This window comes from Globicephala melas, chromosome 5 (assembly GCF_963455315.2).
Source record: "Globicephala melas chromosome 5, mGloMel1.2, whole genome shotgun sequence".
Classification (NCBI taxonomy): Eukaryota; Metazoa; Chordata; class Mammalia; order Artiodactyla; family Delphinidae; genus Globicephala; species Globicephala melas.
Genome location: NC_083318.1, coordinates 4435170 through 4460726, shown reverse-complemented (window position 1 = coordinate 4460726; position 25557 = coordinate 4435170). Strand labels below are relative to the sequence as shown.

The 25557-nt window shown below is 44.1% G+C and overlaps 1 protein-coding gene across 2 annotated transcripts in view; it reads left to right on the top strand.

Annotated features, from left to right (window-relative positions):
* Positions 1–341: 341 nt before the first annotated feature.
* The window catches only part of KIAA0232 (KIAA0232 ortholog), an 89374-nt gene continuing 64158 nt past the window's right edge, over positions 342–25557 (top strand). For both annotated transcript variants that reach the window (XM_030876873.2, XM_060298928.1), the window contains exon 1: positions 342–492. The gene's annotated coding sequence lies outside the window, so the exon portion shown is untranslated. The remainder of the gene's footprint in view (positions 493–25557) is intronic.

Here is a 25557-nt window from a genome sequence, read left to right as displayed (position 1 = left end):
GGCGGGGAGGGGCGGCGGCGGAGTTCAGGAGCCCCACTCGCCCCTCCGCAGGGGGCGTCTCCGCTCCTACGCCCCGCACACCGGGTGGGCTCCTGCCTCCTGTCCTCCAACCTCCCGGCGACTCCCAGCGCCCACCGGCAGCAGCAAGGCTCCGCCAGGCTCCAGGGCCCTCCGCTCGCCCGCCCGTGTCGGGAAGCCCAGCGCCGGCCGGAGGGGCGGGGCCGGGGCGGGACGGTGGCGCTGATGTAATCCCGGCTCCTGGGCGGAAGGATATGGAGCGCGCCCGGTTGGCTGGGCGCTGAGGCCAGTTGCCGGGTAACGGAGCGGAGCGGCCGCGGTGCGCCGCCTCCCGCCCTCCGCCGAGTGGCGCCGGAGCCGCCGCCGCTTTACGTAAGGCGCAGGCCAGGGCTGCCCGGCGCTCGGCAGCCGCTCGGAGCCCTCGGAGCGAGGAGGCGCCCCCGCCAGCCGCCGCGACGCCCGGCCGCTCGGCAGGTACCGCGGGTGGGCTGGGCGGGCTGAGCGGGCCGCGGCCCCTTGGGCGGCTGGGGCGGGCCGCCACCGCGGCCGAGGGTCTCCGGGACCGGCCTGAGGGAGGCCGGGCCGCCCCGCCGGGCCGCGGGCTCCGCGAGGACCCCGGCCGGACCCCGGGCGTGCGGTGGGCTGCTGGCCCGGGGACCCCGGCCCTGGGGAGCCGGGCGCCGGCGCACGGGGCGGACGATGAGTCCGCACAATGGGCGGGTGTCGCCGCGCTGGGAGCGGTTCTCTGGGGGGAGGCGCGGCGAGGTGGGGAGCGGACGTGCGGCCGGGGTGCGGCGCCCAGAGTGCGGCGGCCGCGGGACACCTGGAGCGGCCGGCCAGACGGCCGGTGGGCGCTCGCGGCGCTGCCCTCGCCCAGCTGCGTCCCTCCGCCCCCTCCCCTCCTGCATTGTCCTTTAGGGGCCCGGGAAGGGAAGCCGCCGGCGGGGGAGGGGAGGGGAGGGGCGGGGCGGCGCGGACGGACGGGCGCGCGGGCCTGTGGCGCTGCGCGCGCGGGGCGGGCCCTGCCGGTGGGGCGGGCCCTGAGGCGCAAGGTTCGGCGAAGGTTACGGCCGCCCGCGGGAGGGACTGGCACGCAAAGTCATCCGCGGCCGCGGCGCAGGAGGGCCTCAGCCGGCTCGGGCCGGCTCCAAGCACACGCGTCCCCGGCAGCCCCTCGGAGCTCTCCGCTCCTCCGCGCCCGAGGAACGGCTGATCGCGAGGGACATGCCTGCAGCCCCAGGACTTAGCGGGCGGTGCGCAGTTGAACGGGCCTGCCGAACTGTTGGTGGCGGACCCCCCCCGAAATCCTGGCAGAAGCCGGTTTTGATTTCACTTTCGCCACCTTTCACTTTTTGCCCTCCATAGACAGGCAATGGAGACCTCACCTAGTACAAAGTGTAGGAGATTAAGCGGGTAGGGGGACATGTGGTTCTTTGGAATGGTTTAACTAAATGTGGTTTCTGCTAATAAATATCTGGGTTGGATTCTTGGATATCTAGGTCGGCTACTTCGGCCAGGTTCCTAAGATTGAGCTTTACGTGTCTGGGTCTTTGCTTGTTTTAAAAAAACTGTGGTAGGAGATTGGTGAAGAGGTCGGGGCAAGCAGTTTTGATAATAGGTGATGCCGTGGATAAAACTAACTATACAGTCAAATCCCTAATCCCTAAGGTAGGTTTCTCCTGTGCACTAAGACCGGGGCCCGAGCACCTTGACATTGCATAGATTTCGAATCCGACGTGGCGGGGTCGGGGGCGGGGATCTATCACTTTGCAGCCTGAAGGTCAAATATTCTCTCATAGGTTATTTTGGATTGATCCACTCATAAATGGTTCTCGGGATCTTTATGATATTTCTTGGTAGCAAAAATTATTTCTGAAATTGTGCCTTTGCATACCTATAAATAAGCTTCTTGCAATGTTCTATATTCAGTTGCTGTACTTGATAAATAATGAATTTTTAATAATTCAAAAAAAATTTATTGCTTCAGTTTGGGCACATATATTACGGTTTTTATATAAGCCTGTGTCATCAGTGAAATGCCAGTTTGGCCACTGAAACATTGAAGGAAGGAGAGAATATTACTCTTCAATATTTAACTTTGTAGAAAGTAGAATTAGAGGTACAAATGTTTTGTTTTTAAAGAAAAGTACCAGTCTTTACCATGGCATCAACATAAGGCAAATCTGTAACTATTTCAAAGGCAATTAGCTTATTTGTTACACAAGTTGCAAACATTTAAGAAAATTAAATGGATTTTTAGTGCTTCTTTAATGATACCATAGATCACTCCCTGCTTTATTTTATAGTAGCACTTTTCAAAAGCAGTAGGGTTGTTTTTATTTCGCAGTGTGGAAAGTACTGAGCCTGGGTTGTTCTCCCTGTTTCAGCAGCATTTGACTTGGAGCAGTTCATGGCCTCTGGGCCAGTTTTCTCATCTCTAAAATGGGAAGAGTGTTGATAACTGTCCCGTGGCATGGTTGGAATGATCAAGTGAGGGGAGATGTGACATTGTTATGCCAACTTTCAGTCCCTTTTAAAATACTAGGTAGTGCTAGTATGTCCAAGCTTCAGATTCCTCTCTTGGCTTAAAGCTTTCTTGTGACCCTCCCCATCCCTTCCTGTCTGCACTTTGCCTGGCTGTCAGGTCACCTTTCCTAAATCTAGATTGCATCTTGTCAGCCTCTGGCTCAGAATGCTTCTAAGGACTGACCGCCTGTTGTTTGGAGGCCAGAACCAGACTCAGCAGCATCACATTCAAGGCCCTTCACAGTCTGGCCCTGGTCATCTCTGAACTTTACCTGTCTTCTCGGTTCCCCTTCCACACTGTCCCGCCAAGTGAGACTACTCTTGGTTCTCTGAACAGGCCAGGCTGCTTCATCCCTTCTTCCCTTATAACTTTTTCTCTGACTGGAATGCCCTGTCTCACTTCCACCCACTCCACTTTTTAAAAGTCCACATCTGATTTTATGTCCTCTCTGGAGCCCTTTGGAAATCCTGTCAAAGTGAATTATTCATTTCTGCAGTCATAATCTTCTATTTTTACTTTCGTTATTGCCTATATCACGTGTTGTGTATGTAATACTCTGGCTGTGGTGACCCTGTCATTATTTTATCCCCAACACCTTGCTCAGGGGTTTAACCATGAAAATGTTCAGATGTTTGCTGAATAAAGTCAAAGTCTGTAATCCACCTTATTATTATAAACGATTTTAATAACAAACATCAGTACCAACCACAGCACTGGGAATGAGGTTTTATTATATTGAAGATGGTTAATACTTAGCATATTTCTTTTCAATTATTTTTAATCTCTCACAAAATACCAAGTGGTATTTTTATACAAAGTACAAACAACCACCTCTCCCACGTGTGTGGAAACTTTCAGGGCCCATGGACCGGCAATGCTGACTGAAGTCACTGCACCCTGTCTCTTGGGAGAGGGGATCAGAGCATACGTTTTAAAATGTTCCTTACCTTTAAAGTGTAATTGCAGTCTCAGCAGATTCACGCTTTTTGTCTGAAACGTTTCTGGAGGTTTATTGCACTCCTAAGAAGTAAACTGCTTTTGAGGGCGCTTATTTAGGCCTGGATTCGAGAGACTCAGGTCTGTGTGTTGGCTCATCTCCTCACCCCTGGGGCACCATGGGCAGGTCGGTTAAATCTCTCTGGAACTTCAGATTCTTTATTTTGTGAAATGCTTTGCGGTGTCACTTAGAGTGGCTATTCTTTGTGTACTGCGTACCCTTGTTCAGATAAAGGTAATGAGATGATATTACTTCACAGCACATTGGTCTTCCTTGTTACCCAGGCTGGAAACTTTTTGAGGCTTCCTTTTCTTGACCAGATTTTTACCAGGTCTGCCTCCATGTGTCTTTTCCATCAACCTTCTTGTTTTTGCTTTTGTTTTTCTCCACAGTTCCCCGGTCGCTGCCCTCCCTGGCTATTGTCAGTTCTTATGGGGGTTGTTCCTGTAGGCCTGCTGACTGGTCTCCCTGTATCTAGTCTCTCTAGTCCTCCTGTGTTCTGTTCCCAGAATTATTCAATATGTAAATCAAATCGTATCATGCCCTGCCCCCCAGGTATATACCAGCGGTTCTTGACATCCCCCCGCCCCCGAGTTCCATCACGCCTGGGGTTATGACCTAGCGCTGTCCAGTAGGCTTACTCCTACAAAGATTTTCACCTTGGAGGCATCACCCCTGGCCGGTTGAGAATTAGTGTTAAGGGGTTAGGAAAGCATTCTAAGACCTGTGCCATCTGGCCTCACTCTAACTTTTAGCTTCATATTTTACTGCATCGCTCTTGTTACCTGGTATTTCAACACTAGACCTCTGGCCACTTTCATGGTTGTTGGTCTGACTTCTTTACTCTTGAATGTCCTTTCTGCCTTTTTCTTCTTATCAAAATCCTTAATACTGAATGAAGGCTTGGCTTAAATGCTTCTACTTCTATGAAAGAAGCTTCCCCTGATTTTCAGAATTAACTCTTCATTATTCTCCCACACAGTGCTTGACGATACTTCCACTCAGCTAGTTTTTCTTTTTGACTTTTTAGTTTATTCTTTACATGGATTACAGACTCGTTAAGGGGAGAGAGGAAAATCTTATCCATTGCTGATTCCCTCTAGTGTGTGAAGTAGTCTTTCACATAGTACTTGTTGACTTAGATGCTTGATTGAGTTAACTCAATCACTCTACATTCTCTGAATTTAGCAGAGGGGTAGTGGGGTTGGAATGGCTTTATGTGAGAGCTTCATGAATCCACACGACATACTCAGAACAGGGCCCAGCACGTAGTAAGTGCCCAGTAAGTGGCAGCTTTTAGCTGTTAGTTGGAGCAGGTGTAGAGAATACTAGTGGTTGGGTATGTTGATTTTTTTTTTTTAAACATCTTTATGGAGTATAATTGCTTTACAATGGTGTGTTAGTTTCTGCTTTATAACAAAGTGAATCAGCTATACATATATCCTCATATCTCTTCCCTCTTGCATCTCCCTCCCACCCTCCCTATCCCACCCCTCTAGGTGGTCACAAAGCACCGAGCTGATCTCCCTGTGCTGAGCTGATCTCCCTGTGCTATGCGGCTGCTTCCCACTAGCTATCTATTTTACACTTGGTAGTGTATATATGTCCATGCCACTCTCTCACTTCGTCCCAGCTTACCCTTCCCCCTCCCCGTGTCCTCAAGTCCATTCTCTACTTCTGCATCTTTATTCCTGTCCTGCCCCTAGGTTCTTCAGAACCATTTTTTTTTTTTTTTTTAGATTCCATATATATGTGTTAGCACAGTATGTTGATTGATTGTATATGCTGGTTACTGTAACAGTGTTCACAGATTTATTTCTGGCTTCTGTGTAAAGGAAAAAAAAATCGTCTGGTCTCTCCATCTTCATTCTTTCGTTAGTTTTGGGAATTAGCAGAAAAGTGAATATTTGGTTGGAGGGAGCTTTTGCATAAGCAGATTCATGATGGTGGTCCTAAATTATTCTGAAGACAGGAAACCTTTCTGTAAGTGAGCCAGGTTTTTTGCAGTGGCTTAAGAAAGTGGAAAATGGTTTGTCAGTTGTTATACTATATGTTATTTTTCTGTAAAACACATGCTTTCGTTTTAATCTTATAATTATATATTAAGCAGTAGAATCTTCTTATTTAGTATTTAGAATGACTGTTGAAATTTTGTTTTTGAAGTCATCTCCAAAGCTTTTTCTTGCCACTAGGCTTTCTCTGTAGTTCTCTATCTTTTCCTTTGTCTGCTCAGCAGTCTTGCCCTGTGACTAGACAGGGAGAACCTAGGGGAGGAAAACCAGCTATCATTTTGAAACTTTTAATTAAATATTTAGGTACTATTTTTAAGTTTATATGTGTTACTGATTGACAGGTTGTATCCAGAAACCTTAAAAAGTGGTATCTCTGGTTCTAACAAAATATGGAATTCCCTACTTGCAGCAACATAAGAATATGTGTTAATTGCTATTTAGCTTACGTTGACTATATTGATGATTATGAGCTTTTAAAAAATCACTGGAAATATTATATTCCTATTATATTCTTAGGAATTATTATATTCCTAATAAATCTCTCTTAAAACCTGCCCCAAAGAATTGGGGATGATAGGCCTATCCTAGTGGATGAATTAGTATCAATTAGAAATAAAAGCAGTAGGACAGTTAGAAGATTAATAATTGCAAAAATGCTTGAGAATGTGTTGCTTTGTGTGTGTGTTCCTAGCTAGAGTGATGAAGGAATGTGAGTTCTGTGAATGCAGGTTGTGTGTGTGTGTGTGTGTGTGTGTGTGTGTGTACACGTCTGTACATGTATGTGGTTCTCTGGTGACGGGAAGCGAACCTAGGCACTGTGTGTCTATAGTCCTTATGGTGCCTGGCGCAAGGAGCGGTCACTCAGCACACACTGATGTCAGATGAGTCAGTCACACGTGGAGATAAATAAGTGTAAAGAAATGGGCCTCAGCACGTTTCCAGATTTCTTTTTTGGTAATGTGGTTGTTACCTCAATAACAGGAGGAGGTAGAAAGTGGGGAGGGATTTATTTTCCCTTTCAGCCAGGAGTTTGTTTCTAGCTCAACTACATTTTGCAAAGTACCTGTGGAATCTTAATAGCCAGGACATAACTATTTCAAAACTGTTTACCCAGCTTGGGGATTTATTCAGGCTCTTTACTTGTCTTCCTCAGTAACTATAGCTTTTTCTTGGGCATCTGATTAACATTTAGCTCCTTGTTAGCATCTTCCCTGAAGATTTTAATGGTGAGAAAGTTGAAAAAAATTTTCTTTATTGAAGTATAATTGACTTACAATATTATATGAGTTTTGCTACACAACATAGTGATTCAGTTATTTTTATACATTACAAAATGATCACGAGAAAGTTGAAATTGAATAGACACATTTTTGGTCCTTTTTTTGGTTGTTGTTTTTGCCACTGCTTCCTTTGATTACCACCATAGATAATTATTACTGATTGTATTGTTAATAGTTTTTTGCTGGTGCCATCGAAGGAGTTTCTTGTTTTTATAAGATGTAAAGCTCAATTTAAAACTATCAAAATATGTTTTGTATGATTTACCAAAACATTGTTTTGAATATAAGTAACTCTTATAAAGCCTATTTATTTTTTAAAGAGTCCATGTTAAATCTAAAAAAGCAGTAAGTTATAAGATGAATAGTAAGTGTTCTCTTTCACTCCCCTTCCCACCCTGTACTCATTTTGAAAAATCACTGATAAGCTTCTCGGATGTCATACAAAAAAAATTACGCCTGTACTTCTAAAAATTGGAGTCATGGTAGAGAGTGTTCTTCGTTTAAACAAACACTAAACTTTGTATCTTGGAGCGCTTTCTGTATCAGCATGTATAGACCTACCTCGTGTACAGATCTACTTCACTGTTTTTTTTTTGTTTTGTTTTGTTTAATTTAATTTTGGCTGTGTTGGGTCTTTGTTGCTGTGCGTGGGCTTTCTCCAGTTGCAGCGAGCGGGGGCCACTCTTCATTGCAGGGCATGGGCCTCTCACTGCGGTGGCCTCTCTTGTTGCAGAGCACGGGCTCCAGGCTCGCGGGCTTCAGTAGCTGTGGCTCACGGGCTCTAGAGCACAGGCTCAGCAGTTGTGGCTCATGGGCTTAGTTGCTCTGTGGCATGTGGGATCCTCCAGACCAGGACTCTAACCCGTGTCTCCTGCATTGGCAGGCAGGCTCTTAACCACTGCGCCACCAGGGAAGCCCCACTGTTTTTTTTTTAATGTGCCCAGTATTCTGTGGTATGAATGCACCAGAATTTATTTGATTAGTTGATGGAGTGGGTTTCCATGTTGTTATTGTAACACAGTAAACATTTTTATACATAATGTTTTGGTAAACTTGTGTGAGAAACCTCCTTAACCTAGGCAGCCTAAAACAAAACAAAACAAAAACTGACGAACAAGTTTCTAACTTCTCTAAATTATCATTGATCATATTGAAAATTTTCTTGGTGGCTTTATTATATTTAATAATTTTAGACATTAGGCTGGGTATTTTCTTTTCTGAAGTAGTCCTGCAGGTATTTAGGGTTATTTGGGGCATTATTTAGTTTAAAAGTGGTCAGAGTTTGTGGTGAAGGGGAAAGGTAAGGGATTCTTAGAAGTAACTATTAGAAAACGGGTAAGGAGGAGTCTGAGCTCACGCTTGTTAAAGCACTTCCTACATGTGAGGCCTTTTGTTAGGGACCTTAGGTAAAGTGTTTCCTTTAATCCTCCTGACAGCTCTTGAGAGAGGAGGTATTATCTCCATTTTACAGATGACGAAGCTGCAGCTCAGAGGTCTCAAGAAACTTCCCTAAGGTTACACGTAATACATGGCAGAGCAGGAGCCCCAACTTCTATCTTTGCAACTTAAAGTTAACGTACTTCCCACTGCCCGGCTCTTCCTAGAGATTCATGGTTCACACGGCACTTGTCTGCTCACAGTGTCCTATGCCTAGATGCCAAGATGGTTAGACGTGCACGAGACTTACACGGGGCGGGAGGGAGGGAGCAGGAGGGAGGGAGGAAGAGCCATCGGCTTCCGTGCAGGTGTGATCCAGGGGGAGGAGAGATGGGGGAGGGCAGGCCAGAGCAGCCTCAGGCCAGGGCAGTTTGGAGACTGTCTTGGCCAGGCTGCTGGCTGCTCGGCAGGTCAGATCTGTACCCCATCCTGGTCAGCATTGCTGGGAGCAGCCTGAGGGGCACGTGGCCTGATGTCTTTGCCACCATGTAGCAAGTGGAGGCTCTCAGTCAGCTGGGCTCCCCACGGCAGGCCGTCTCGAGGGGCCGCCTGACCAGCCCATGGCCACCACACCATTCAGCGCTGGGGCGGGTGGGGGAAGCAAGCAGATGGGTACACGGGTCAAGTGCAGATGCGTGCTGAGAGGGAAAATGAAGTGGGCCGGAGGGGTGTTGTGTGTTTAGGGTGGGCAGGAAGGGCTCTCTGGTAAGACATACTTGAGCTGAGACCTGAGGGGAAAAGGGAGAAAGGTGTGGGGCTGTCTGAGGAGCATTATTCAGGGCGAGGGCAGAACAAGTGGAAGACCCCGATCGTGCATCGTTATGAAGGTGGAACAAACGTTATGAAGGTGGAACTGAACGGAGAGGACTCGCTGACAGGTTGGATTGGAATGTGAGAGAAACAGGAGGAGTTAAGGATGATGCCAGAGCTTTTGATTTGAGCAGTGGAAGCACGGAGTTGCCCTTGACTGACACTGGGAAGGTCCTGGCAAGGTTGTTGGTGGTAAGAATTTTTGGGTTTTCATTTGTGTTTTTTAAGAGATGTTGTAAGTTGAGATGCCATTCAGGCATCGTCTAGTAGCTTGATGGCTCTGTAAGTTTTGGGTTCATGAGAGAGAAGTGGGGGTGAGAGAAAGTTTGGAGTAATCTCTAGATAGATGTAGAGATTACAGTCATGGGAGTGGAGATCAGCTAGGCCTGTGCTGTTCAGTAAGGTAGCCATGAGCCACCTGCGGCTTCTGAGCACGTGAGATGAGGCTGGTTTGACTCGAGATGTTCTGTAAGTGTCACATACACACCAGATTTCAAAGACTTCGTATGCGAAAAAAAGAATGTAAAATAGCTCATTAATGATCTTTTACCTTGATTATATTTGGAGTGATAATATTTTGGGTCTGTTGAGTTAAAGTATATTATGAAAATTAATTTCATCTGTTTTTTTTAATATGGCTGCTAGAAACTTTTAAATTACATTGGCGTGACTCAGGTTTTGCTATTGGATGGCTTCAAAGGAGGAAGTGAATGTAAACAGAGAAGTGTGAGGCCTGGGCGGAGAGCTGGGGAAGAGGAGGGGCCCGCAGAGGAAGGGCCGAGAGGGCGGGGCAGTGAGGGTGGTAACAGTTGTGGTCTCTAGGGCTTGAGCGAAAGAAAAGTACCAGAGAGCAGCTAGGCCTGCCACCGTGTGACCGACGGCCGTTGCTTTAGGAGTGAACGAGTCTTGGAGGTGGTCTGTAGAGTGGGATCTTTCCCTGTCCTGTTTTTTGTTGTTTAAGTGAGTCTCATCAGGACAAGAGTGCAGCCTTTTCAACCAGAGTTATAATGTAGCCTCTCTGTGGATGCAGCCGCGCAGTAGGAAGAAGCATACATTTAGGAGATTGGACACCGTTGATGCAGGCAAGTGACTGACCTTCAGAGGCTCGCTCTCAGGGCTTTCTTTCATCTTGCAACCTTCCCTTGATGAAACAATTGTGAGAATTTCTTACCTTCCTTTTCCCAGTTCTAAGCCGGGGAGTGGACCTAGCTTCCACGTGGCCGTCCGTTATCTAGACCTGTAATTGGGTTTTCTGGTTGACACGCAGCTCGTTCTGTTGTGGTAGTCACATGATTTGGCACGCGTCCCTCCCTGCCCGCCCGCGGCCCCAGTCCACTTCTGGCCCGATCAGCGCACAGGGCTCCAGAGCTGAGGAACAGGCTTGGCCCTTCACTGGCAACAGGCCGTCTGAGGACCTTCCGGTGCCGCTCAGGGGCTTCTTTTTACTATGTTGGTATGTGTGTTAGGCACATGTTTTTGCCCTTAGATCTTATACTTTTTCCCCCTGCATTTCATTTTCCTATTTCCAAAAGCACACTTGCACATCTAAGGACAGTGTTTCCAAGTGTTTTCACTAGCCGTGTGATAGAAGCTGTCACGGACCCCGCAGCTCCTCTGCGTGGAACTCGCTTGGGCCTTGCCAGGGTAGGCTGGCGACCACCTTGAGGAGGCTCGGGTCGCGCCCTGCAGTCTGCACTGGCTGCGGTGGGGCAGGGCTGGTCTCCCTTTCTCTCTGGCTTGGGAGTCAGGTCTGTCAGCTTCTCGAGATGCCTCTGTGCCTGTGGGGACAGTGAGCAGAGATGGCTGAACCAGGAACTGATTCAAAGGAGACGGTAAATGCAAAGTAGGAAGACTTGGCTTTGTTTCTTTACAATTATCTGATGGCAAGGCTACAGGTTAGATGAGGGGTGGATGGTGTGATGGAAAGGGCACCAGTTTCGGACCTAGGCCCACAGTGGCCCTGGTCTTGACTCACCTGGGACCCCGAATACATGTTTAAGTTTCTTAATCCATAAAATGAGGAGGTTTGGTTGAGCTCAGTGTTTGTTCATGCTGTGAAAGCAGTGTCTGCACAAAGTAGGTGCTCAAAGACTTATTGAATGAACGGATGAAGAAAAGAATTCTAGAGAGCCCAGGTACTTAGGGCATGAGGCAGAGGATGGGGTGACGGGGAGGCGTGTTTGGCCAGGCCCCCCCCTCACCTCTGCTCCTTCAGCCTGTCTCAGATATGGTACTGGGTTCTGCTGCTTTGAGAAATGTTTGCACAACACTGGGTTAGCAGACCCATCTCTGAACGTGAAGCCGGCACGCTTCCGATGCTCCCCGCTGTCACATCCCTGTATACTTAGTGCCAAGGTAAAAGTTGTGGGAGAATAAATGCAGTTGCAGTCATGGTGGGGTGGGGAGTGCTGCAGAGGTGCTGTATTGTTTCCTGGCGCAGCTGTAATGAAGTGCCACGAACTAGGCGGCTGAGAACAGCAGACGTCCTCTCTCAGTTCTGGAGGCCAGAAGTCTGCAGTCCAGATGTTGTCAGCAGGGTTGGTTCCTTCTGGAGGTTCTGAGGGAGGACCTGCTCTGTGTCCCTCTCCTCACTTCTGGTGGTTACTGGCAGTCTTTGGCATTTCTTGGTTTGTAGGCACAGCAGTCCAGTCTTCGCCTTTGTCTTTGTGTGACATTCTCTGTGTGTCTTTGTCCACATTTTCTTCTTCTTATAATGACATCAGTCATTGGATTAGGGCCTGAACAGAGGTAGATTGAAAATGAGTAGTGCTTGTAAGAGAACGAAGAAGAGTTACTAATTGAAAGTGATTACGTTGCCTAGAGCTTTGATAAGCATATTCATGTTCTTAAACATAAAACGTAGAGTTTCCATAGAGTGGAATGGTGGATCCTGGTTTTTCTGCAGAGCAAACGATGTGTGAGGATGATCATTTCATGCATGTGCTGAAATCACATTCTCTTAGCTTTAAAATTACTAGACAACATGCCACCATTACCTTCCAGGTTAAGCTGCCTTGTGTCCCCCACTGTGTCTTGCACAGAGTAAACATACACCAAATGGTGGTTGTTTCTGATATTTAACTATGATTAAGGGGGTCGTGAATCTGATGGGGCAGTTGGTTCCTTTATGAGTTCTTTGGTAGGTGGGTTCTCTGGAAAGCAGCTGCAGATAGTTTAGCATGCAGAATGTTGATTAGGAAGTACCCCTGGGAGGGACTTCCTGGTGGTCCAGCGGCTAAGGTACTGTTCTGCCAACGCAGGGGGCCTGGGTTTGATCCCTGGTCAGGGAACTAGATCCCACATGCCGCAACTAAATGATCCCGCACGCCGCAACTAAAGAGCCCGAATGCTGCAATGAAGGTCAAAGATCCCGCGTGCTGCAACTAAGACCCGGCACAGCCAAATAAAGAAGTAGATATTTAAAAAAAATATTAAAAAAAAAAAAAAAGAAGTACGCCTGGGGGCCACACCTGCAGAACCTGCAGAAGGAAGGGAGAAGCTGGGCTGCTTTGCAGGCCCAGTCACAGCCTTGGCGCCCCCCATGGGGAGCTGTGGAGCTAGAACAGCCCTTCAGAGTTGCCCCAGGTTGGACCTGTGTACTCTCAGTCAGTCATCAGATGTGGGGCGGTCCTGGGAAGGGTCAGGACGCTGGAAGGGACAGCTCCCTGCAGCTGAGGCAGTCCCCGAGGGGCTGGCACAGCACTCCCAGAAGCTGGCAACGTGTCCTTCAGTTGCGGGTCTGGCTGGTACATCACAGCATCTGCCACAGTTGGACAGTATTTTTCTTAGAAAATTTTTGATTGATTTGATTTGATTCATTGGTTAGCCTTCTGGAGAAATACAGGATAAGTCTGTCCCCTTTGTGACTCCCCTCACCCCTCCCCACTGTGTATGTAATGTGTATGTATATGTGGCAGGGGTGGGCTCGGGTGGTGAACAGAGTTACAGTTCGCCGTAAGCTTTTCTGTGCCAGGTTAGACACGCTGGTTTCCTTAAACTTACGTTATTTCACGTGGTTTTGATGCTAACCTGCTCTTTTCTTGGTGTGGTTGAGACTTCCTTGGTTTTCTTGAGCCATCTGTCTGCCTGTTTTCAAGTATTTATCAGTGACATTGAGGTCCTCAGAGCAATAGCTCATTCTCAAAAATGTGAAACCTATTTAATGTGAATTTAAATTCTTATCTCATTTTATGCTACTTCTCTCTTTCCCCTGTTGACTTGCCCTGCTTTGATGATTTGAAGGACCCTTTACAGAATCCGTGGTCATATTGGACTCCATTAGAGGAAAGTGTGTAATTCCTGGAAAGCCAGAGTTAGATGAGACCATTGCTGCTAAAGTCGTCCCCTTTGGGGCCAGAAGGATCCTTCTGGGTTGTTGCAAGTTGTTATCAGATGGTCTGTGGTGGTGAAGAGCTTGACCCTGGCGTTAGCTCAGTCTGCTTTCATATCCGAACTCTTCCTCTTTTCTTGCTGTTTGGGGAAATTAATTTCCTAAGTTTCATTTTCATCATCTGTAAAAAGGGAACACATAGATAGTAAGGATTCAGTAAACGTAAGCTGCTTCTGCCGTTGCTGGAAGAAAACCACACTTATGTTATAAGGAAGAAAGTATCTTTGTTCACTAATTCTAGATATAGGTGACTGAGCTAGATCTGTGATCTTAGCAAATGTCAAGTAGAAGGAAATGTTCTTAACTAATAAAGAATGTCTACAGAAAACTTAGAGAGACATCTGTCTTAGTGAGGGTGTGGAAACATTTCCTGTATAATCTTGTACAAGACAAAGGGTGCCCCACTGATACTACTTCTCCTCACCGTGGTCCCGAGCACCAGCCCACACAAGGAGAGAACAGCGTTAATGGGATTGGAATGCTGGGAACACAAAACTGTTGTCATACGCAGACAATGATTGTGTAGAAGACCTAAGAGAATCTGTAACCTAGTATCTGGGAGTAAATCTAATAGCCACGGTCTGTGTGTTGAAAATTAAAACTTATTTGAAGGACATAAAAGGAGATCCAGTTCAATGGAGAAATGGCCCTTGCTCAGTACTGCAAAGCAGTCAGTTCTCCTCAGATTGATCTGTATATGTAATGCATTTCCAATTAAAATCCCAGTAGGGTTTCTCATAGAATGTGATGCTTGATTCTAAAATTATAAGAAAAAGCAAAGGGCCAAGATTGGGAAGACACCTCTGGAGAAAAATCTCGAGACTTCATGGAAAGGTCTAGTGATGAATACAGCATGGTGCTGGCGTGGGATGAGTATACTGAGCACAAGACCTGTGATTATGTGGAACTTTGATACAGGAGAGAAGTGGTGCTACAGATGGGGGTGCAGGGCTGATCCGTAAGTGATGCTGGACAGTTGATTTTCCTTGTAGAAAAGAAATGAAATTAGATGCCTTCTTCACAATTCCACTTCACTAATTCTAGACATAGGTAACTTGTGGATGGGTTAAGGACTTGAGTATTTTATTAGACTTTACAAGGTTGTACTTTGATGACCAAAACCCCAAATCTCAGTGACTTAAAACATCAAACATTTCTTCCTGGTTCACATCACATACTGGCTGCTGTGAATTGGCTGCTGTGGCTCTGTTTTAGGTGTCTTCTCATTCTGGGGCCCATGCTGTTCTGTGATACCAGAAGAGGCCAGGCTGAATCCCATGATTAATTTTTTTTTTTTTTTTTTCGGTACGCGGGCCTCTCACTGCTGTGGCCTTTCCCGTTGCGGAGCACAGGCTCCGGACGCGCAGGCTCAGCGGCCATGGCTCACGGGCCCAGCCGCCCCACGGCATGTGGGATCCTCCCGGACCGCGGCACGAACCCGTGTCCCCTGCATCGGCAGGTGGACTGTCAACCACTGCGCCACCAGGGAAGCTCCCATGATCACTTTTAAAGCATCTTTTTGGACCTGGTGTGTGTTATGTCTGACCAGTCATAGGGAGCAGTGCAGGGGCATGTACTGAGGCTTCAGGGAGGTGCTGCCAGTCTGTCCCGTGGTGACAGTAGAGACCTGCTGGGTAAAGGGATGGATAAGGGAAGGAAAAGGATAGTTGGGAACAATAGTATTGCAGTCTGCCACAAATGCGAGAAGAGAAACTTGAATACTTTCAGACGAAAATGCAGACAAGTATCTTTCTGATCTTGAGGTAAGGAAGGATATCTGAAGACAGTGTTCTCAAACTTTAAAGTATATGTGTTATCTGGGGGATGTGATAAAATGCAGATTCTGATTCAGTGGATCTGGAGTGACGTCTTAGAGTCTGCATTTCTTTTTTTTAATCTTTTTATTTATTTATTTGGTTGCACCGGGTCTTAGTTGAGGCAGGTGGGCTCCTTAGTTATGGCATGTGAACTCTTAGTTGCAACATGCACGTGGGATCTAGTTCCCTGACCAGGGATCAAACCTGGGCCCCCTGCATTGGGAGTGCACTCCACTGCGCCATCAGGGAAGTCCCAGAGTCTGCATTTCTAACGAGCTCCCAGGGAATGCTGATGCTGCTGGTGCATGCACCACACTTTGAGTAGCAAAGTCTTTAAGGCACATAAAGTGCCAGCCATAAAAAGGGAAGATTGATAAACTCAGCATATTAAAGTTAGAATTTTTTATCAAAGGATAGCATAAAGAAAATGATGAGCCACACACTGGGAAAAATACTTCTGGCATATATAACTGGTGAGGGATTAGTGTCCATTATATGAAGAACTTCTAGAAGGCCACAAAAAAGAAACATTTCAACAGAAAAATGAGTAAAAACTGTGCACAAGTAGTTCAGATATGAGGAATCATAGCCAATAAGTATATGAAAAGGTGCTTGTCACTAATGATAAGGGAAATGCAAATTAAATCTCCATGAGCTATTTTTCTTTTTTTACATTCACTACAGTGACAAAGATTCATGTCTCTGAGTACCATGTATTAGAGAGGATGTAGATTAAGGGATAACTTACATACATTGCTGATTGGAGTGCAGTACTGGTATGATCTCTTTGGGAAATAATTTTACATTATGTTGCACAGTTCAGCATTTGTGTATCCTGTAACTTGACAGTCCCACTTTTGGGTATATATCTTCAGGAGAAATGTGTACCAAGAGCCATATACCAGACTGTTCACAGCTGTTGTGTTTATAATAGCAATTGGAAACAACTCAAATGTTCATTGACAGGAGATTGAATGAAATATGGTATTTATACAATGGAGTATTATAAAATAGTAAAAGTGAATAAACTTCTGCATACAACATGAGTGAATTTTGGAAACATATGCTGAGTAAAAAAGGGAAGTCCCAGGAGATTATATACATTGTAATACCATTTTTACAGAGCTCAAGAATAAATACAACTGAAAAATATATTGTTTAAGCAAATCTGCATTTGTGACAAGTTTTATCTTTTAAAACAATCAAAGAAATGACAGAGGTTAGTAGCCACTGTTGGATGGGGAGGCAGTGGGATGGGGTGGGACGGGGTGGGGAGGTGGACAAATAAATGGTAATGTGTTCTAGGCTGGGTGGTACTAACTACCTTTTTGTGTTTTATAACTGAAAAGCGTTATGTGCGTAGATGTTTTACCTGTAATAAAAGCAAACGTTAATACCACTAGTAGGCTCCGTTAGAAGACAGATGAAAGAGACAGGCCTGCTCTGTCTTAAGTGATTGTGTTAGTCAGGGTCCTCCAGAGAAGCAGAACCAATGGGATAGGGGTGGGGTGGAGGGTGGGGAGATAAGGAACTGTTTCATGTGATTGTGGAGCCGGAGAAGTCCAGACCCAGGAGAGCTGATGGTGTAGTTCCAGCCTGTGCGTGGAAGCCTGAGACCCCGGAGAGCTGATGGGGTACCTCCAGTTCCGTCTGAAGGCGGGAGAAGACCAGTATTCCAGTTCAAAGACGGACAGAGAGAAAGAGAATTCTTTCTTACTCCTGTCATACTCCGGCCTTCAGTGGACTGGGTGAGGCTCACCTGTGTCGGGGAGGGCTGTCTGTGTTACTTAGTCTACTAATTCAAATGCTAATCTCACCTAGAAAACACCCTCACAGACACAGCCCAGAAACGCGTTTACCAAATATCTGGGCACCCATGGCCCAGTCAAGTTGGCACCTAAAATTGTGCCAGATATCTGGGCACCCATGGCCCAGTCAAGTTGGCACCTAATAGTGACCATCTCCCTTCCTAACTTCAGTTGCTCCTCTAGTAAAGATCACAGATCCCTGGGGAGGCATCCTTCTATTTCAGTTAACGCTTTCTCAGAGTTTAATTATTCTGAGCAACCATCAGGCCAGAGCACTAGTTAGCTAGCTTTGTAGGAGGCCTGGGTGGTGTTGGCTGTGCTGTGCTTCATCTTCATCCCTCCCCCAAGGACATAAGGACACAAAGGGGATTTTGCTGGAACATAATAGGATACACAGTGGTGATTCAGGTATAGAGCAAGGCGAAGTAGATTGGTGATGTAGGGAGCGCAGAAGAATGAAATTAATTGATGTGAGATTATCTCAGGGAAAGAATGACAGAACATTGAAGGAAGGATAACAGTTAAATATGAGTGCATGGCGGTCCAGTGGTTAAGACTTCGCCTTCCAGTGCAGGGGATGTGGGTTCGATCCCTGGTCGGGGAGCTAAGATTCCACATGCCTCCTGGCCAAAAAGCAAAACATAAAACAGAAGCGATATTGTAACAAATTCAATAAAGACTTAAAAAAAATGGTCCACATCAAAAAAAAATCTTAAAAAAAAATGAGTTGCATGTATGTGCAACTCTTGTGCAAATTGAGGCCTAGCTAACTTACGTTCAAATGGAAATATCCTCTGGGTAGTTGGGAATATTAGACTGAGAGGTCAAAGTAGGAGAATTGATTTGTAGATGGTGACATTTGCATAAGTTACACAGATCTTTAACATTGTCATTGAATAGTTGAAACATAAATATTCATAGGGTCTGTAACACAACTCTAGGTAAAAGTCACTCCAGTAGTTATAATTACTGGTACCTGAAAGATGCATTAGAACAAGATTACTCTAATTTATTAAATATTTCAAGGGATGATAATCTCTTTCTTTTTAGAGTTGTTTAATTTCATATTCATCTGAGTAGAATACTCATTACTAACCCCCAAATCAGCTATTTCACATGACAGAAAACTTGACCAGAATCTATAAGAAAGGAATAATCAATTTCATATTTGACATGAGTTGTTTGAAAGTTGATTTTTTTGTTTAGTGTTTGGATAGTTAACTATTTTTCTTGCATCTTTGTTTATATGCCTTTCTGAACCATGCTGCTTAATATTTCTGCTGATTTTTTCCTTCCTTTACATTTACCTTTGTAACGTAATACTTACGATTTGAACATATCTGTGAAGTTTTAAAGAGTTTTGACCTGTATTGGGCTCTGTAGATAGTCTTTTAGTCTGTTTTTTTGAGGGGAAGAGTTTTAATTAGTGTAAAATTCCAATCTCAAACGTATCACCTTTGTTGAGTATCATACTTGGCTGCGTACAGTATTTTAAATATATTTTTCAGGAATGTTGCATTGTTAACCTGTCTTTTTTTTTTTTTTTTAATTTACTTTTGGCTGCTTTGGCTCTTTGTTGTTCTGCGCGGCTTTCTCTAGTTGCGGCGCATGGCTTCTCTTGTTGCAGAGCATGGGCTCTAGGTGCACGGGCTTCAGTAGTTGCGGCTCACGGGCTCTAGTGCGCAGGCACAGGCTTAGTTGCTCTGCGGCATGTGCGATCTTCCCCGATCAGGGCTGGAACCCGTGTCCCCTGCATTGGTAGGCGGATTCTTAACCACTGTGCCACCAGGGAAGCCCTAACCTGTCTTTAAAGTACTTATATTTTAGGTTCGGAGAGTATGTCTATTTCATCGATCTAGGGAGAATTCCATACGTAAGTAGTCACTTGGGCTCCAAGTGTAGTAGGGCTTCTCATGTTTCCCAGATTCAGGAATGCCTCAAAGTACACTTAAATTTGGTAGCATTTCTAAATTTTTTAGCAGCTGTGCCTGATATCCAGCAAAAGTTTGTTAAATACAGGTACTTTGTGTTTAGCTTGCGTCTTCACCAGCCCCAGGAGTGTGCCCTCTGAGCGCCATCCTCTTTCCTCCATTGTAGATCCACTGGTCAGTTGGATTCACTCTTGGTGGTGGCTCTGCTATGAACATCCTGTTGTCAGATGTCTGTCTTGATCCACTAAAAGATAGCTTGGTTGTTCTGTGAAATAGGAACAACTCAAGACCATTTCAGTGGCTGTAGGCACCCGCATAATATTCAGGTGCCTGCCTTGCTGCTGCGCATGTCATGTAGGTAGGTAGGTCACAGTGGACCCTGCCCTTGCAGTGGGGCAGAGAATGCATTGAGGAGTCAAGAGCCTCCAGGTGTATGTAATCAAAGATAACAAATGAGGGTGAGGCATGCCCAGGGGAAAAGGGAGATTCTGGAAGTTTCTGACACTATTAAAAAATGGAGTACTGATTGATTTTACTGTATAGAACAGTACAATTTATGCAGATTATTTAAAGAAAAGGAGAAGGATATACTTAATGGTCTCATTCCTAAAATTATATCTTCAGTTTAACTTTTCAACCCTGGGAAGTTGAGACTGTAAGGACCCTAGGTGATCTATGTCTTGCTTATAATGTGGACCTTAGAGAAAGTGTTAATTCTTTCTGGTTAGAAGATTATGTTTACCAAAGCATATTCTGAGGAACACAGAAAGGATCCTTAACAAGTATGGAAAATGCTCTCTACTTTGTTTCCTTCAGGGAGGTTCCACAGGCACATTACCATATTAAAAGTTTCAAGATGTCCTAAAATAAACAAACCTGCTTTTGTTTCAGCTCTGGTATTTCCCTAATTTATGCAAAAAGAAGAAGTTCTATAACAAAAGTAATACATTTTTATATCACCTGGAATACACCTTGGGGAAACTGTGGCAGGTTATCTTTTAAATGATGACACTGTTCATTTAAATAGCTGCCTAGGAGCTATAACTATCGTTATGTTAAGAGTCACATCTAGTGGTATAAGCACAATGAAATATTACTCAGCCATTAAAAAGAACGAAATAATGCCATTTGCAGCAACATGATAACTGTCGTTATGTTAAGAGTCACATCTAGTGGTATATAAACAATGAAATATTACTCAGCCATTAAAAAGAATGAAATAATGCCATTTGCAGCAACATGGATGGACCTAGAGATTGTCGTACTGAGTGAAGTAAGTCAGGCAGAGAAAGAGAAATACGGTACGATAATGGGGAATCTAAAAAGAAATGATACAAATAGACCTATTTAAAAAACAGAAACAGACTCACAGACTTAGAGAAGGAACTTACGGTTGGGGGTGGGGGAGGATAGGGAAGGGATAGTCAGGGAGTTTGGGATCAAGAGGTGTGCGCTGCTGTATTTAAAATGGATTAACCAACGAGGACCTAATGTAGAGCACGGGGAACTCTGCTCAACTCTGCAGCTTGGATGGGAGGGGAGTCTGAGGGGGAATGGATACGTGTATATGTGTGGCTGAGTCCCTTTGCTGTGCACCTGAAACTATCACAACATTGTTAATCGGCTATACTCCAATATAGAATAAAAAGTTAAAAAAAATCAGTTTTAAAGCTAAAAAAAAGATCATTTTTAAAGCTAAAAAAAAGTCACATCTAAAAACTTGATTTAATCTTTGAAGCATGTATTGAATAATTAATGGATGCAAAATGAAAATATGTACTTTGAACATATTTTGAGTTCTCAAATATATATCTTTTTGCAAGATCAAAGAGAATTTTATTCTGATTCTTCAAAATTTATAACTAGTTGGATATGAGTCTGATAATCCATATAAAATTTTTATACTGAATTAGGTATCTCTTATTAACAGATACTAAAACATCACCAAAGTATTGCTTATTACCTAAGTTCATTTTAGAGAATTGTAATATGTATTACTTAGATTATGGCTTTTAATAGTAACTACAAAAAAGAATTGACCCACTGTCTTACCAGCGAGTTGTAGAATTTCAGGCCATTTTTTTTCCCCCACTCATTGAAACTCAGAAGACAGATCACTTTGTAGTTTTGAGATGAGAAGTTGAAAGCTGTAAAATTTTAATGCACAGACATTTTGACAAGCAACAATATCACTTTGAAAAATTATTTTAGTACACAATGATCTAGTATTTTACTTGATAAAGTGTTTCATCCTTGACGAAATGGGTTTCATCATGTTAGAGCTTTTTGCATTTTCAACAATTCTGAAAATCTACTTGTTTTAATTTTTTGTTTCCAAATAAACTTGCTTTGGGCTTGTGAAAATTTGCATTTCTTAGAGTGAAGATCAATTTAAGTTTCTCCTAATTGAAGTTTTTAGGTTTCTAAAATTTAGTTGTTCCATCACTTTTCCAACAATTTTTCTAAAAGCTTTCTAGAATTTCATATTAGTGAACTATGTTTTGATTTTTGGATTTTGTTTGGTAGCTGGTTTGTAATCTTTTACACTGTTTCTTTATTTCAGATGTAAGTGTATACGTTTCCCCCTCCCTTTTGACCCAAATGGCTTCATGCGTGTTTTTTTATCCTGTAAACTGTGTGACGTGAAGTTTTCCCCTTTTAGGGAAAAAGGGCATTTAAAAAAATCTCCATAGGACTTTTTTGAAGGCATAAAAACTGTCGTTTTATAGCCCTGCTAAAGAATTCTGACATCTAATAGATCTTGAACTAAACACCTCATTGGTTACTGTACTGTGATAACCTGCAAAGAAATTATAACCTTTGAAAGGCAGTTCAGCTTTTCAAACCAGAAATATTAACAGATGAGTATGAATCAGCAAATAACTGCCCGTCAAGTAAAAGTTAGAGATAAAGCAATGTTACTTTACATAAGCAGTTCATCTCCTCAATATTCAGCCCAGTTAAAGCTATAAGAACATAGAAGCTGATCCAAACTCTTATTTCTGTAAGCATTTGACAACAGCACGGTCAGTAGAGGGGAATTCATCCAAGCTGGATGGAAAGCTCTTCCCTTTTATTCATTCTCATTACACACTTGATCTACATCTCATTTGTTTTGCTTTAATGGAAGTCTGTTTAGTACTTCTGATTCTTATGTAGAACTGAGTGCTTTCACCTATACTTTATCTTCATATAGTTGGTTCTTCCTTTTTTCTTATCTTTTAAACATAGATATTGGCCTAGGTCTGCTACATGCCTGTAATTTATTAAGACACCTGCTAGTTCCTGTTACTATCAAGTAGTAGTCTTATCTATAAGAACAATCCTACATTTATGAAAAAAATTGATTTTATTTGTTACTGGAGAATATACACTTATCAGTTCATTTCTGATAACCTGTAGTAAAAATGGAATTTCTTAATCTGTTATGCAGTTCTTCCTATTTGCACAGAAGGAACTCATGTCCCACACAAGATTTATTGATTATGTTATTTTTAAATGGAGCCTTATTCATTTCCTAGGACTTGATACATTTCTAGATGGGGAAGAGACTGTAGGTCTGATTGTCCATTTCCATACGTTTTCCAGTTACGTGGCTAAACAGGTGTACAAGACCAGCTTTTAGCCCTTGGTCCTGTCTTCAGTGATAGGGCTGTAGGTTAGGTTATAGATTCTCTGTGGATTTTCTCTTCTGGCCGTAAATTGGCTCTGGAGCCAGGCTACCTACTAAAGAGAAAAGCAATACCTTGTGTTCCAAATTGATGCACTGAGATCTGAAACTAACAGGTAAAGATTGTGTGTATATGTATAACTATCTCATTGTATGAGTGCACTCTCTGGTTTGCTTGGCAAATATTATTTAGGAAGTTTGTGAGAGTAGTAGAATATAAAAGCCAGAGGCTTACTATTTCAGACATCTCTTCTCTTTTCTATGTTCTTTTGTCTATTTCTCTCTTATACCCTTTACCCTTCCCCTTCAAAGGCTTTTCTTTATGTGAAAATCCTATGGACACCCAAATTGAAGAATTATGAAAAGATAGTTGCAGGTAATGTAGGCCTTTGATGAATACGGAGCATTTTAACCATTTTTTGATGAAATTTGTAGGGAAAAAGGACCAGTTAAAAATAGAGTGAAGGCATAATTTGCAGAAGTACCATACCGGGTCAAAGGGAGGGCAGTGGGTTTCGGTGGGAAGAAGTCCAAATTGGTTACCTAAGGATGAAGACCAAAGCCCACTAATTCAGGGTGGTGATGACCCCGAAGGAAAGACCCCAAGGGTCGCCGTCTGTGTGTCACTAACACTGTGCACAGTGCCTGGTACACAGTAAGCCTCCAGTAGGTGTGTGGGTGGTGAGAGAACGAGTGAGAGCCCTGGCTTAGAGGGTTACTCCCTTCTGGGGGGGGGGTTTAGAAATTGACTAGAGTTGAGTCCCTCCCCAACCCTCCCTGCTGGTGTTATGAATATTGTTTTATTTCCCAAACTTTCTCCTTCGGAATTCATTCCCCCCATTAGATTTGGAAAGTATTTGGCTAGACACAGGTTTTTTTTTTTTGCGGTATGTGGGCCTCTCACTGCTGTGGCCTCTCCCGTTGCGGAGCACAGGCTCCGGACACACAGGCTCAGCGGCCATGGCTCACGGGCCCAGCTGCTCCGCGGCATGTGGGATCCTCCCGGACCCGGGCACGAACCTGTGTCCCCTGCATCGGCAGGAGGACTCTCAACCACTGCGCCACCAGGGAAGCCCACACACCTACCCTCCTTGGACTAAATAACCTTTCCTCCCAATTTTGTCCGTTGGCCCTCTATTCTATTTATTCTCAGTTTTCTTTTTGCTCTGTTGATAAGCTTCATCTCTTCTTGCCGTTCTGAACAGTCTGGCTTCGTCATTAAACCTTCCATGGTTGCATTCTACCATAACGAAATTTGACTTGTTGACATTTGAGGCCTCTCAAACATAAAGGTAAATCTTTTCCAGTTCCCTCACATGATTCCTCTCGGGCACAAAATATCTCAAAATAACAGTGTGGTTGGTACCCTACCTTCCGGGTATAAGGAAGAGTGTCTCGTACAGTCTACAGGCACATGAGGAAGGACATGGTGAACTCTTGAAAAGAGCTAACGGTTCTTGGTTTAGCCCAGCATAATCATTGCCAGCATTGTCCAGTAGAACTGTGATGATGGAAATGTCCTATACTTTATATTAGCACAGAAGCTGCTAGCCATCTGTGGCTATTGAGCACTTGAAATGTGGCTGGTGTCGCTGAGGAGCTGATTTTTAATTTAAATGTAAGTAGTCACATGTGACTAGTGACTACTGTGTCTGACAGTGTAGTAAGACGCTAAAACAACACTGGGATGACATAATGCTAGGTGAAAAATGCAGGATACAAAAGTATATATTTGTTTTTAACGTGTTGAAATATTGAAAAATTTTAAGTTCTTTGCAAAGGAAAAAACACTGATAATCACACCAGAATACTAACAGTGAATTGTATTAGGGTAGAGAAATTGTGTATGGGTGCCCTTCTGTTTTCATATTTAAGAATACTTTAAAAAACTTTTATAATAAAGGTATATATGAGCAGAAAGAAAAAGTGTTCTGAGACTAAAAGAATGCTTCAGCAAGTGAATATATTGCTTGAACAGAGCTGCACAGATATTTCTTCACGAGATCTACCTTTTATTCAGTACATTTTGCCTGAAGAAGCCAGATTTACAACTTTTTACTGTCTGGTGCTCTTTATCATCAGTTGTGCTGTAACACAAGTAAATTGAGAAAACAATCCATAAATAATATTGTATGTACCGTGTCAGAAAGACATTATGCTTTTTGAAATAATTTTTATGAGTTTTGAGCAAACCTAAAAACCTAAAAACAATATATTATCAAAAATGAAGGGAAGGGCTTCCCTGGTGGCGCAGTGGTTGAGAGTCCGCCTGCCGATGCAGGGGACACGTGTTCGTGCCTCGGTCCGGAAGATCCCACATGCCGCGGAGCGGCTGAGCCCGTGAGCCATGGCCGCTGAGCCTGCGCATCCGGAGCCTGTGCTCCGCAACGGGAGAGGCCACAACAGTGAGAGACCCGCGTACTGAAAAAAAAAAAAAAAAACCTTTTAGAGAAGTTAAACTAAAATGCAGTTTAACTTCATACTGACTAAACTTCACATTTGGAATGAGTATGAAGATGAATAGACAGAGTTTGACATATGGGTGTTTGCCAGCCATGTTCTTGAACTTGCCAGGTGAATGTTAAGTGGGTTTTGCATGTGCTTGTCAGATCCCTCCATTGTTTTGGCCACGTGGTGGATCACACCTGAAGTAAGTTAAACAGATAATTTTATTTCTGAAACAGTTCAGAACTAAAAATAAAGAGCCTCTTGTCCGGTCAGATGTTCGCTCTGCTACCAAAGGCTTGCAGCTTAGGGGAGGGGAAGCTTAGTTATGACCCAATATTTATACCTGGGCCATCTGTTAACAGTTTATGTTCACAGTAAGGAGAATGGACACTCTTGAGCTCCAGGAACATTT